Source organism: Solea solea, chromosome 1, assembly GCF_958295425.1.
Source record: "Solea solea chromosome 1, fSolSol10.1, whole genome shotgun sequence".
NCBI lineage: Eukaryota > Metazoa > Chordata > Actinopteri > Pleuronectiformes > Soleidae > Solea > Solea solea.
The window spans coordinates 19,915,527-19,927,950 of record NC_081134.1 but is presented as its reverse complement, the minus strand read 5'-3'; the positions used below and the strand labels follow the sequence as shown (position 1 = coordinate 19,927,950).

Genomic DNA, 12,424 nt, shown 5'->3' with positions numbered 1-12,424 from the left:
CCGCATCAGGCAACTGGTGAGTCCCCTTTTCTGTTGATGTTTGGCCAGGAGCCAAGACTCCCAGTTGACTTCCTTTTAGGCAGGGTTCAGGATCCTGTCGGTGGCTATGTCCACGAGTGGGTTCAGGAGCACCAAGCCCGCTTACAGATGGCTTTTGAGGGAGCTCGTGACCGATTGAAGGCTGCTGCAGAGCGCCGTAAGAAAAACCATGACCAACATGTCCGCGATGTCCCCCTGGAAGAGGGCCAGTTGGTATGGTTGCGGAACCTGGGTGTACGGGGGCGCCACAAGATCCAGGATCAGTGGGCCTCGGTTATGTATCGTGTCATGAGGGCACCGAGGGAAGGGGGATCGGTCTACACCATTGCCCCTAGGGATGACCCAGCCCGAGCCAGGCAGGTCCATCGTTCTTTGTTGAAGGCTGTGGTAGGGGTAGATTCGCCCGGTGGAGCTGCTGTCTCCTCTCCACCTCCTCCTGAGCAACCTCAGTCAGAGGATGAGGTGTCATGTGATGGTGATTGGCTGGTAGTGAGGCCTGAGAACCCGTTGCCCACTTCCTTCCAGGCCGAAGCTGTGACCCGAACCACCCCTAGATCGTTGGTTCCACCATCTGACCCAGCCCCCTTGGTGCCATCTTCCTTAGTGGTCCCTGCTCCTGTAGTGACAGGTACTTTTTCCCTCCCTGTTGCGGAAGATGCTGTCCGGCGAACAGCACGGTTAACTGCAGGTCACCACTCCAATGTCCACCACCTCCCGCGGTCTACAGGGGGCGCTGGACAAGGAAGTGTTAATCCTTCTGTTCCCATTTCTAATGCAGTTGCTGCATTATTTAGGCCTTGGAGCTGAGCCTAGTTGTCGTCGGTTATTCCATCGTCGGGACGACGATTCAATTGATGGGGGCAGATTGTGGCAATACGTAGTTCATTGTCCTGGTAACTGTCAGGTGTGCTGCAGTTCCACCCAATCACCGTGGGAGACTGCCACATAAAGGCGGGCGTAAAGCACCTGTCAGCCCCTTGCTTGCTGGAGGCTGGGTCGCGTCACTCCTGTGCTTCCTCCATTTCCGCGTTCGTGTGGTTACAGGTGGGCTGCCGGCTGCACTTCTCACGTATGTCGCCCATCCAGTGCTAATGTTATTGTTTTATAAAGGTCCACCTGGGTGTTGCTGCGCGCTGTGTGCCGCGCTGTGTGCCGCGCTGTGTGCCGCTCACTGTCCGCTGCTGGTCGCTCTCGGGGAGCGTGATTCCTCCATCCCACGCTGTGTTGGCCGGGATCGCCTGATCGGTATGTAGTGCAGTGGTCTTAGCTTCCTCCTCCAGTCATTCATAAGTTTCTCATTGTTTGTTCACTTCATCGTAGGACGACTGACCGTAACGGCGCAGCGCCGACTAATCCGCTCCTAGAACCGCTGCTGCTTTGCTTCGCTTTGTCTCTTCACTTCTTTGCCTCATTTAAAGAGATTATTTGGACTGATTGCTGGGCCTCATTGGAACTGTGTGTTTGAAGAACTGATCGCCTCGCTTGCATCGGCATTTGCCGCTCCGCCGGTCGCTTGGTAACGCGTCTCTGATAGTTGGCGCAGCTTCATCTTAAACTGTGTGTGTGTGTGTGTGTGTGTGTGTGTGTACTTGCATGAGAGGACAGTGTGGGAATATACATTTGATTTTGTTCCTTTCTGGTTATTTCTTTGATTTCGTTTGTAATTTGTTTTGCTGTAACCCATAATTACAATTATTCTGTTAGTTTTGGGTTATTATGGGTTGCTTTCCAGTTGCTTTTATATAGAATTTTGTTCATTTGTCATTGGGTTTAATTATTATAATTCCTGTACAATTAATTATTTGATTTCTCTTTTGTTATTAGTTATTGTTTTGTTTCATTATTTGTTATTTTCTAATTTGTTGCTTTCTGGTCGCCCCCATTCAGGTGCTGAGCCTACGGTGGTGGATTGGTGTCCTGGTCACGGTGTCCCCTTTTTGTTGTGTTAGCACTTTGTAGCTTCTTTGTTTTGTTTACTTTTATTTGCTTCACGTGTGGTGTTCCTGGGATCCCCTTTTCTTTTGGATACGGTTTATCGCTGTAGGTCTCAGCACTGATTGGTTCCCCTTATATTTCCCCTTACGTGAGTAATTATTTTATATTATTTTTAAAATAGAAATTTGTGTAAATAAAAGTGTTTTTGTATCATTGAACTGCCGTCTCTGTCTCGTTGCATAACGAACCTCAGTGCCTTCCTTTATTTGGGGTTAGTCCTCTTATAAGAAATCCCTGGGTGAAATTCCCAGGGTGGCGTTGTCTGGCAACAAATTAAACTTATCGATGCTGCCTTAAAAAGGCACCTCCCCATACCTCGTGTCGCCACATAGACAAGTTAATTAATAAAATTTACCAAGGGATTTTCTCTACGTCAAAAGGCGTGGCCTCAGCCCTCCGACAAAGTTGAAGAAAAACTACTTTAAAATTCCACTTTTTGCTTTAACGTAAACAGAACTACATGAAATTTCTCACAGTCATCGGATATGAGTTGCGTGGGGCGAGGGCCCTTTCATGACTGTGAGTCCTTCGAGCGGTCCTAGCTATTATTTATATCAGATTTTGATTTATTTTCTGTTTCAATGACTCTGAATGAAGGGACCAAACACGCGACCCAAAAATTGTACGAGTGGGGGTTAACTGGGAATGTGACTTGTGTACACCTCTGTGTCAGAGTGCGCTTAAGAGAGAGCTTGTGTGCACATAAATCACTATGCATATGATAATGCAGTCTGTGCTGGAAGCTCCAGAATATTAAATATATGACACATTTTGCAGTTTTTGCAGTTTACACACAGCACAAGTCCATGTCATGCTGTTCTCACCACTGGAGTTCTCTGGGAAACCAGTTCAAATCCGAGAGATGTTGACACACACACACGGAATAGTCAATTATTTTGGTAATGAAGCCGCATTCATCAGTGCTTTTTAAATTATTTAATATGAGTATGATTACTTAGAACATCTCTGCATAGGCTTTTAATTTTTGCAGCGCAGTGCTTTTATTGTGTCATACACCCCTATGAAGGGACTTGGACTATTCTGTTTTCTTGTGAACACGAAATTGCTTTGAGGATCATTACATTTGTGTTTGTTGGTGGGAATATAGTTTGGATTAATAGTTGCATTGTTTTTGTCTGTATGGATGTTTGAGACTTTCTTTGTGGTTCCCTTGGACTCTGTTGTCACTGTTGACTCCACTGCTGATTCACGTCTTAATGTATGTCCTTATCTTGTTTTCTGGTTTCTTAGCATCGTTCCACCTTCTGGCTTTACATCCTGTCTTTGTCTGCTTTCGCTGGATACTGATTGTTTACCCTGATGTGTTTCACCTGTGTTCAATTATCTCCACCTCCCCTGTGTATTTATTCTCTGTGCTGCGATTACGCCTGTTGGCCTGTCTGTCTGTCTGTCTGTCTGTCTGTCGATGTTGTTTCTTTGGTCAGTTTGTTGAAGGATAGTCTGGGGGACTGATTGGGCAGGGAATGGTGCCAAAAAACGTCATTTGGTTTGGTTCACATTCACACTGCACTTGCCAAACCGCCTGGATATCTGGACATCTTTCTGTCTTTGTTTTCAACCTGATCGTGTGGTAGGATATCATTTTACAATCTTCAATAGTAGAAAGAAGACGGGGATGGAAGAAAAAAGAAGAAAAACAAAAATAATTTGATCATTGTGGTTCATGGTTGGTGTCTTAACCCCCGAGCGCTTTCTACAGAAATATAACCATAATATCTACATCTAATCTGTGCGTCTGTCTAACCAAACAAATAGAACAAAACAATAATGGGGAGATAATAATATATTTGCGCACACCCATGAAGAATATCTTGATTTTATTACAGTGCTCAGTCTTTTCTATTTGCCCTTTCCTTTGCAAAAAAACCTTCCAGATCCGTCAAAAATATGAGAGGATCATCTGTGCTCTTCCCTCTCCACAGCTCCCCACAGATTTACCATGTTCACTGTACGTATGTAGAAAAGGTGGAGAGAAAGCAAAGGTAAAGAGGCAGAAGATAAAGTAAGTACAAACTGTGAGTAATGTGATTTTCCCACCACGAGCCGCCGCAGCATCTCCACTGCTCTGTCATTAATTCTTGAAGTGTATTGATCTGCGCTGGAGGAATGAACAGCACTCTCTCATCAGGCATTTTACTGATCGCCGTTGAGAACCTTGTATAATCTGTGCTTTTTGATTTTGCCCAGAGATTCACAACGAGACGAGGTAAAAAAAAGAAAGAAAAGTGAAACCTTCCAGCTGTGCAACAAACGGCTTAAACTAATGCAAATACCATGAACTAGAGACGGGTCTCTCTTGTGTCTTGCTGGAACACTCCTATTATTTACAGGAGTCAGTGTCACCTCTAATATGCAGAGAAAACAACTATCAACACAGCATTCCCACTGGGGGGGAGACGGCTAATGATAAGGCTGTTTTTCTTTGAGACAGGTGAGCTACAGTCCACAGAGACGGAGAGAATAATACGCCACATATCACTTGTGTACGTTACACCGCGGTGGTGAGACGGGGCCCAGCATTTTCCTGTGAAGTTATGCGACTTACAGGGGAAAAATCCTGCTGACAGTGTCATAACACACCACCATGGTATTTCTCTTCCATTAATCATTTAGTACATGATTTATTCAGTGAGTGTTCTGATAAAAAAAAGTGAATGATTCATTTGTTAATTACACCGATGCATCATCATTAACACAGACACATGATGTGGTCTTTGTTTATCCTTTAGTGCCGCAGGGGTCACAGAGTTCAAGGCCCCTAACCTTATTTGAGTGCATATATTTACATAACGTGTATATAATGTCAAACATACGATTGCACATAGTGGTATTGGTATGTTTAAGTGCTGATTTAAGTTGGAATATGTTGGAGTTTGCATGTTCTCCCTGTCTGTGCACGGGTTCTCTCTGATTTCTGACCTCCGACTTCCTCCCACAGTCCAAAAACATGCAATATGGGGATTAGGTAGATTGGACTGGCAAACTGTCCAGGGTGTGACCACCCTATGTCAGCGGAGAATTGGCACAGCATCCCCCACGACCCTCATAGAGGATAAAGCGGTAGAAAATGGATGGATGGATGAACCTCCACCTTCTTCCAGCTGAAACACTATTCCTGTTTTACTGTAGAATAATAACGTCAGGTGATTTTCACCCACACAATTATGAATACGTGATTTTTATTATGTTGCTATTGTCTGAGTTGCCTTCATGCTGTTTACTGACAATATCAAACATAGGAGGCACGGGTGTGTACGGGTGATTTTCACCCGACGTTGGTGATAGAGGGAAACAAATGTAGGCTGTGCCTTCACCAGACACGGCTCACATGTCCCAGGAATGGGTCGAAGTTCCCAGCTCCATTATTTTTTTGGTGGTGGTATTTTTCGTTAACGATTCCCTAATTTTTCACAAATTTTGGAAGCTTTGTCCACCAATTATGCTTTTTTGGTTTTAAGAATGTTGTATGTTTGGAAATAATAGAACAGTACTTCAATTTGCCATGTACTGTTTTACTTAATACATAATATATATATTTAATATAGACACTGAAACTGGCAATTGAGACCATGAACTCCTATTAATATTTTTATATATATATATATATATTAATTATAATATTGATATATAATATTTACTCCACTTATAAATCAACTGAGAAGTAGGCTAATGTTCCTCTAGACTTCCATTCAAATGGAGTTCTTTTTGCAATCCTTCTTATTTGTTTCATGACAAACCCAGAGGACATTCACTTTGTATTTACTTTCAAGAGTCATGTCCCCAGTTGCTTGTTTCTGATTTTAATCCATCTTTGATTGTGCTCTACATTTTTATATATAGTGCTTTTCTAGTCTTGATGACCTGCTTTACACTACAGTTTTGCACCCATTCACTTACTCATATTATTCACACACACTGCCAGAATCAGGTGTAAACTAAACGGCGCGCAAACTAGCGGAGCCGGGAATCGAACGCAGGACCTTCAAGTTGAAAGACGACTTGCACTGCCACTGATCCCCAAATAAGAATGCTTTGTTGACGCCTCTAATTTTTAATTATCACATCCACAGTGTGATGTCACTTTAAAACACAGAGATATGATTGGCTCCCACGGAAACTGAAAATATATAAACCTGGGACCTGTATGGGGTCAAATACACTTAATGTGGATTCCAGTTTTAACATGATGTTTAATAACAGCACTAAACTCAGGTCAGATTTGTCAGTAATGTACAAATGATAGTTAATTATAAGCAGCCAGGGAGCGACAAACCTATAATTATAGAATATGCCAAATAACCCAGGCTACAGTGTTTGTCACACTGCAAGAAAACTGCAAGGCTGTGTTTATAAACACGTGGATTTTGTCATCAATCACCTTGACAATTATTGGACTATTAATGTGAACTCATGGGAAGATTAGGTTAGTTATGCTGCTATTTTTAGTCACCACCTAAAACCGAGATTGCATTTTACAAACCCTAACAGAGGGTTAGAAAGCTGCTAATGTCACATTTCATCGGACACAAAGTTTGCCCGTGAAACCTTTTTAAATTACATTTAACTTGTAAAAGCAATCAGATGTGAAATAAGTGCTGATCAGTTAGTTCTGTTTCTCCCGGCATGATTTAGATCCAGTGTTTCTGGTTCTGCACGGGTGCAGGTACCAGATTTTCCATCATATATATATATACATATATATATATATATATATATATATATATATATACACATATATATATATATATATATATATATACATATACATATATGGTTTATAATCCCGTGAAGAACTAGAAGCATGAGTATTCACCTCCCACCAGTAAGTGTGATTAAAATAGCCTTGGTGTAAGGAGACCTAGAACTGCCTCGTGACCAAGATGTGTTCATGTTGTGTATTTTTTAACAACAACATGTGTTAAAACCTGGTGGTACTTGTTAAAATTTCAAGAACTAAATGAATACCTGCCGTTCACCGTTGGCTATGGATGCACCTTTATTTAATAATGTGTGGCTGCACCGAGCTCAAGCACTGCAGATTCCACCTCGGCCGGGTGGTCATCAACCCCCGCTGCCTCATGTCAACCCTCGCTGTGGGTGGAAAGAGCACATCTTTTTTTTATTTCTTTTCTTCCTTCTCTACTGTGAAACGCTCTACATAATTTAGTTTGATATGAGCAAGATGGAGAGAAGACCACAGACTTGCCCTGAAATAAGAGACTGTCATTACTGTGACGCTTAATATATAAGAGCCACCAGGCAGGAAGGATGCCTTCATGAATTATCAATAGGTACAATCACTCACAGACTCAGTTTACTTCTTCACTTGGTCTCAGAAGCAACAAGAACATTCTAAAGGTCCATGATGTATTATGTTTTGGGTGAAGGTTAGGGTAATGATGCTAATGTTAGCATTTGAGGGTAATTTTTTTTTTACTGCCATCAGTCATCAGAGTTAGAATAATGCCAAACCTAGCAAACTTGGGCTTAATCAAAGTTATCAGTCAATCTGGTAGTTGATCCATCAAGGTCATGATAAAAGCATGTTTTAAAGCTGAAGTTTGGCCATCGGCTTGCTAACACAACAGTATATCTGCCATAGAAGATCCACAGGAAATTAGAAACGTCTAACGGACTACTAGGAGCTCGCAATGGATGACTGAAACCTCTGAAGGAACCTTAATAAACAGTTTTAGGAACAAAAATGTAAAATAAATCCCCTGAAACTCGACTACAACTGCAACTTCCCACAAGTAGAACCTTCTTCATGACCATAAGAACCCCCAAAAAATACATCTCACCACTAACCTAATTCAAACTCTTCAGGGTCGTTCATTACCTTCAAAGAAGCCACCTCCAGAACATGAACCATGACTAAAGGAGACAGTGACCTTTTTCAATAAGAACCAGGTAAAAGACCTCCGGAACCTTCTCTAGAACCTTCTCTGGAACCTAGTGTTGTAGTACTCGTGATCGGACTTTTTGAAGGTCTCGTCTCGGAATCGACTGCATTTTTACTCAGTCTAGTCTAGGTTCTCAGACAAAGCGGAGTATTATTTCAAGACCGGTCAAGACCACAACTGTGGGGATATCAATAAATTGCCTGTGCATTTTTGGATTAACTTGTTAATATCATTACTGTGATTTTGCTTAAATCGTATTGCTTCGGGTACAACCAAAAACTTGACTCATTTATCATTTATCACCCCACAAAAGTGCATGTGAGTGACAGGAGAAGAGGCCGTGAGAAGATGTCAGCCAACTCATCTATAATAAAATTTGGTTACCTGAACCACAAATATTTTTTGTGCATAAATACCTCCAAAAGAAAACACATAGCGCAACATATAAATTCTGCAAAGCTACGCTAATGGAGACGGCTGGGACCACGTCCAACTTTTACTGCCTCCGTCTTGGTCTTGTCTCGGTCTCGATCCCTCAAAGTCTTGGTCTTGTCTTGGTCTCGATACACTGTGGTCTTGGTCTTGACTTGGTCTCGGCATAGGTGGTCTTGACTACAACACTACTGGAACCTTCTATGAACCTTCTCTGGAACCTTCTATGAACATTCTCTGGAACCTTCTATAACCCTTCTATAACCCTTCTATGAACCTTCTATGAACCTTCTCTGGAACCTTCTCTGGAACCTTCTATGAACCTTCTCTGGAACCTTCTATGAACATTCTCTGGAACCTTCTATGAACCTTCTCTGGAACCTTCTATGAACATTCTCTGGAACCTTCTCGCTGACTATTGAAACATCTCTAAGGATCCTCAGGAACCAGGATCCTTTTAAACTCAACAAGTGTGCTGGAGAGCATTGAGACAGATTTTTGTATTTCTTCATGTGTTGTTGCAACCCCTTTGTTTATTTATGTGTGTGTAAGACAGACTGTGACACACATACGTGTGTGTGTGTGTGTGTGTGGAGACAGAAAGGGGAGATTAAACCAAAGAGCTGACAGGAACTGAGAGAAAGAGGCGAGGAGAGCGAGTTCAGAGGAAGAGAGGTGGGGCAGAAGCGTTTTTTTTTTATTCATCTCTGCTACAGCCACACAGGGAGAGAGAGAGAGAGAGAGAGCCAGAGGGAGGGAGGGAGAGAGAGAGGGATACACACTTTCTTGTCCACATTAGCGAGCAGATGTAGAGAGAGGAAGCAGCATTGGGAGACAGAGTGGAGCAGCGGGGCGAGTTGGAGTCTAAACACATCTGTCTGCACAAGGTAAAGACCATCACTCCATTTAACACCACCCTCTTTCTTTCTTTCTATCACTCTGTGTGTGTGTGTGTGTGTGTGTGTTTTCCTCTCATCCCATTCTTCCTCTACATCCCCATCCTTCTTTGGCTAATGCTTCACCACAGAGAAATGTTCAAACTGCTGAAGCTGTTTTCTGTGTGTGTGTGTGTGTGTGTATGTGTGTGTGTGTGTAATAGAAAAAGTGTTGGTCCAGTTGGTCCAATAAGGTGACTGAGTAGTGTCTCAGAGGGGGAGAGAGAGAGAGAGAGGGAGAGGGGAGAGAGATGGAGAATGTCTATTTTGTGAAAGTATGTGTGTGTGTGTGTAGATGAAGGGAAATTTGGCCAGAATCGTCACACCTTCATATTATGCAGCTGCTGGTTTTGGCCACAGAGATTTTTTTTTCTGCACATACATCAAAACACACACACACACACACACACAGTGTATTGTGTAGGTAGATCCTAAAGGAAATCATTGGCACAGTGGACTGTGGTCCAGGTTTTTTTTGTTGTGGATTGGTCCGAGTCAATGAGAGAGTGATGTTCTTAAGCTTTTCTGAGGGTAAAAAATAGAGCTGAGTGAATTGTGTAAATCGTTCCATAGATCCAGAGTTTCTTCCCTAAATGCTCTCAGTGAAAAGTTTGCTTTTTTGTCTGATGTGGTCATTTTCCCAGAAATCAATGTTCAAAGTTTCATCTCCACTTGATTTATGTGTGTGCTACTGTATCTGATGTGGAGCAGGGTGGGGGAAGACTCAACTTGCCCTATAGGTGGTGCTGTTTTCCTCGCTCTTTCTAAATTACAAATATTATTATTTTTTATGTAACAAACTGGGAGGATTAACCATTATAACTTGAGTTTCTCTTCAATATAAATATCAACTTTTGCCTTTTTTTGTCTTTAGTGATGACTGTCTCGCATCCTCATCCTCACATGCTAATCCAAGATGCTAGTGTTAGCATTTAGCTTCAAGCAATGTGTCTCTGAAAGTCAATCATTGACTCAGAAACAACACGTCAATGATATATTTTCCTCAAAGGAGAGAGCATTTTTCAGCCCACAGGCAAAAGAACCTGCTGATATATCGTCATCACTTCATATCAGACAAAGAATCTGATGCTAACTAACTGGAATGTCTTGTTGATTTGACTTAACGTGCGTTTATTGCGATGTGTAAGTGTTCTCTGGAGTATGACGAGGGGAAAGTTGATCAGAAATGGGAAGACATCGTGCAATGCTGCAGGTCTTAAAACAGCGTTTGCTCCGGCTGTTTCCATTCGGGGGTTATTGTGAGGGTTAGATATCTCCTGTGTCAGGTTCTGTTCCATATTTCCCAATCTCTGTGGATTTAAAGAGTGCAGTGAACTCTGACAGCTTGAAACTGGCACTGGTGTCAGTCATTTTTGCAGGAGCCTTTCCTGTGAGACCTTTTTTTTTACAAAAAAAAGAAAAAGAAAAAGAAAAAAAAGTTTCCACCTTTACAAGTTTGACATGTGAGTCATGACTTCCATTACTTTAGTTATTTACTTGTATCAGTGTTAGTTCCCACCAATGACAAAGAGCTCCCTGTGTGACAAACAGCTAACTTGAACTATTTGGACACATATTGGAGAGATTGCTGTAGAATTACAGAAACACATATTTCATGAATAAAATAATTGTTTCCTGTAAATCCAGCAGCAGTAAATAAGGAAGCTTTCACTTATTCAATGAAATGGAAAATGATGTAGGGTTCTAGAATACAATTATGTTCATTGAAACTCGTTGGCCTATAGCAACTAATATATATTTTTAAAATTTCTGTTTTCCCGCAGCATCTATGGTTAAAACAGACATTGTTTTTTAACAGCTTTGCACATGCACACATTTAGGAAAATGTGAAATATCTGGTCCTCACTGTGGTTTGTAGATCACCTCTGGCTATGCTGACAGTGCTTTTAAATATCAGAGTGAAGAATGTGATTTTTTGATTTGAAAATGTGGTTGTAGTCTGATTATGTCAGTTTATAATGTAGCTGTAACATATATGTATATATATATATACATATATTATATATATGTATATATATATATATTATATAATATAATATAATGTAAACAAATAATATATATATATATATATATATATATATACAAATGTGACCTTCCAGTTTGCAGACTTCTGAACTGTGACATGTTCTTTGCTTCACACCTTAAAGCCAGGGTTTTGACTCCCTCTCTCACAGAGTTTGTCACCTCTAACATGTACAAACAATCGCAACATGGATTCGAGGAGAGTGTCTGAATAAGTGTGCGTCGTCGTGTGTCTCTCATCCTGTCACTCCCATGTCTATGAAGCTATAAAAAGACACCGAAGGTCGTGTGCCACGTTGTACAAACTGTGAGAGTTCTGTTTCATACACAGTCAAAAAAACAAAACAAAAAAAAATATATAACAACACACCAGATAGGACTAAACATCAAAGTCTGTGGCTGAATTGTTCCTTTGATATAAAGAAAATCCAATTTTTAAAAAAGAGACAAAGAGACTGGGTATTTAACTGACAGCTCTCTGCGCTGAAATGACTCTGAGAGACACAACATCCACGGTTATTTTTAATATAAAAATGAGAGAACGCAGAACTCAGTGGCACATATTTCTAAAAGCAGACTGAGATCTAGCTGATGGACTTGTCTGTTTACATCATCTGACTAACATTTAATGTGGAAGAAGAGTGCGGCGACAAAAAAGCCGCCACGTGTCGCGTCACTGTCTGTGCCCGGTGGACACAGCGACATCATATGAGCGCTGACACGTGAAGGTTTGTACATGTGCGCACAAGTTGTCTCTCCTTCTCGATACAGTCGCATCTTCAACATACATTGTCTCAGCACACGTTAGTATTAGAGTAGTGTTTTGACTTAATGTGATGCAACGTAAACTCATTATTTAACCTCCAACAGAACCAGGTTGTGGGTTCGGGGGAGATGGGGGCAGCCCGTGGACGTGGAAAGGGAACTTGGCTTGTAACCGGAGGGTTGCCGGTTCAAATCCCCACCCGGCCAAAAAGGGCTGGGGTTTCCCTGAGCAAGGTACCCAACCCCCAATGCTCCCCAGGCGCTACTCAGTGTGGCAGCCCACTGCTCCTA

At 41.8% G+C, this 12,424-nt stretch overlaps 1 protein-coding gene across 1 annotated transcript in view; it reads left to right on the top strand.

Moving 5' to 3' along the window:
• Positions 1 to 9,187: 9,187 nt before the first annotated feature.
• The window catches only part of LOC131468915 (cadherin-18-like), a 103,717-nt gene continuing 100,480 nt past the window's right edge, over positions 9,188 to 12,424 (top strand). Inside the window, exon 1 of the mRNA XM_058643625.1 lies at positions 9,188 to 9,277. The gene's annotated coding sequence lies outside the window, so the exon portion shown is untranslated. The remainder of the gene's footprint in view (positions 9,278 to 12,424) is intronic.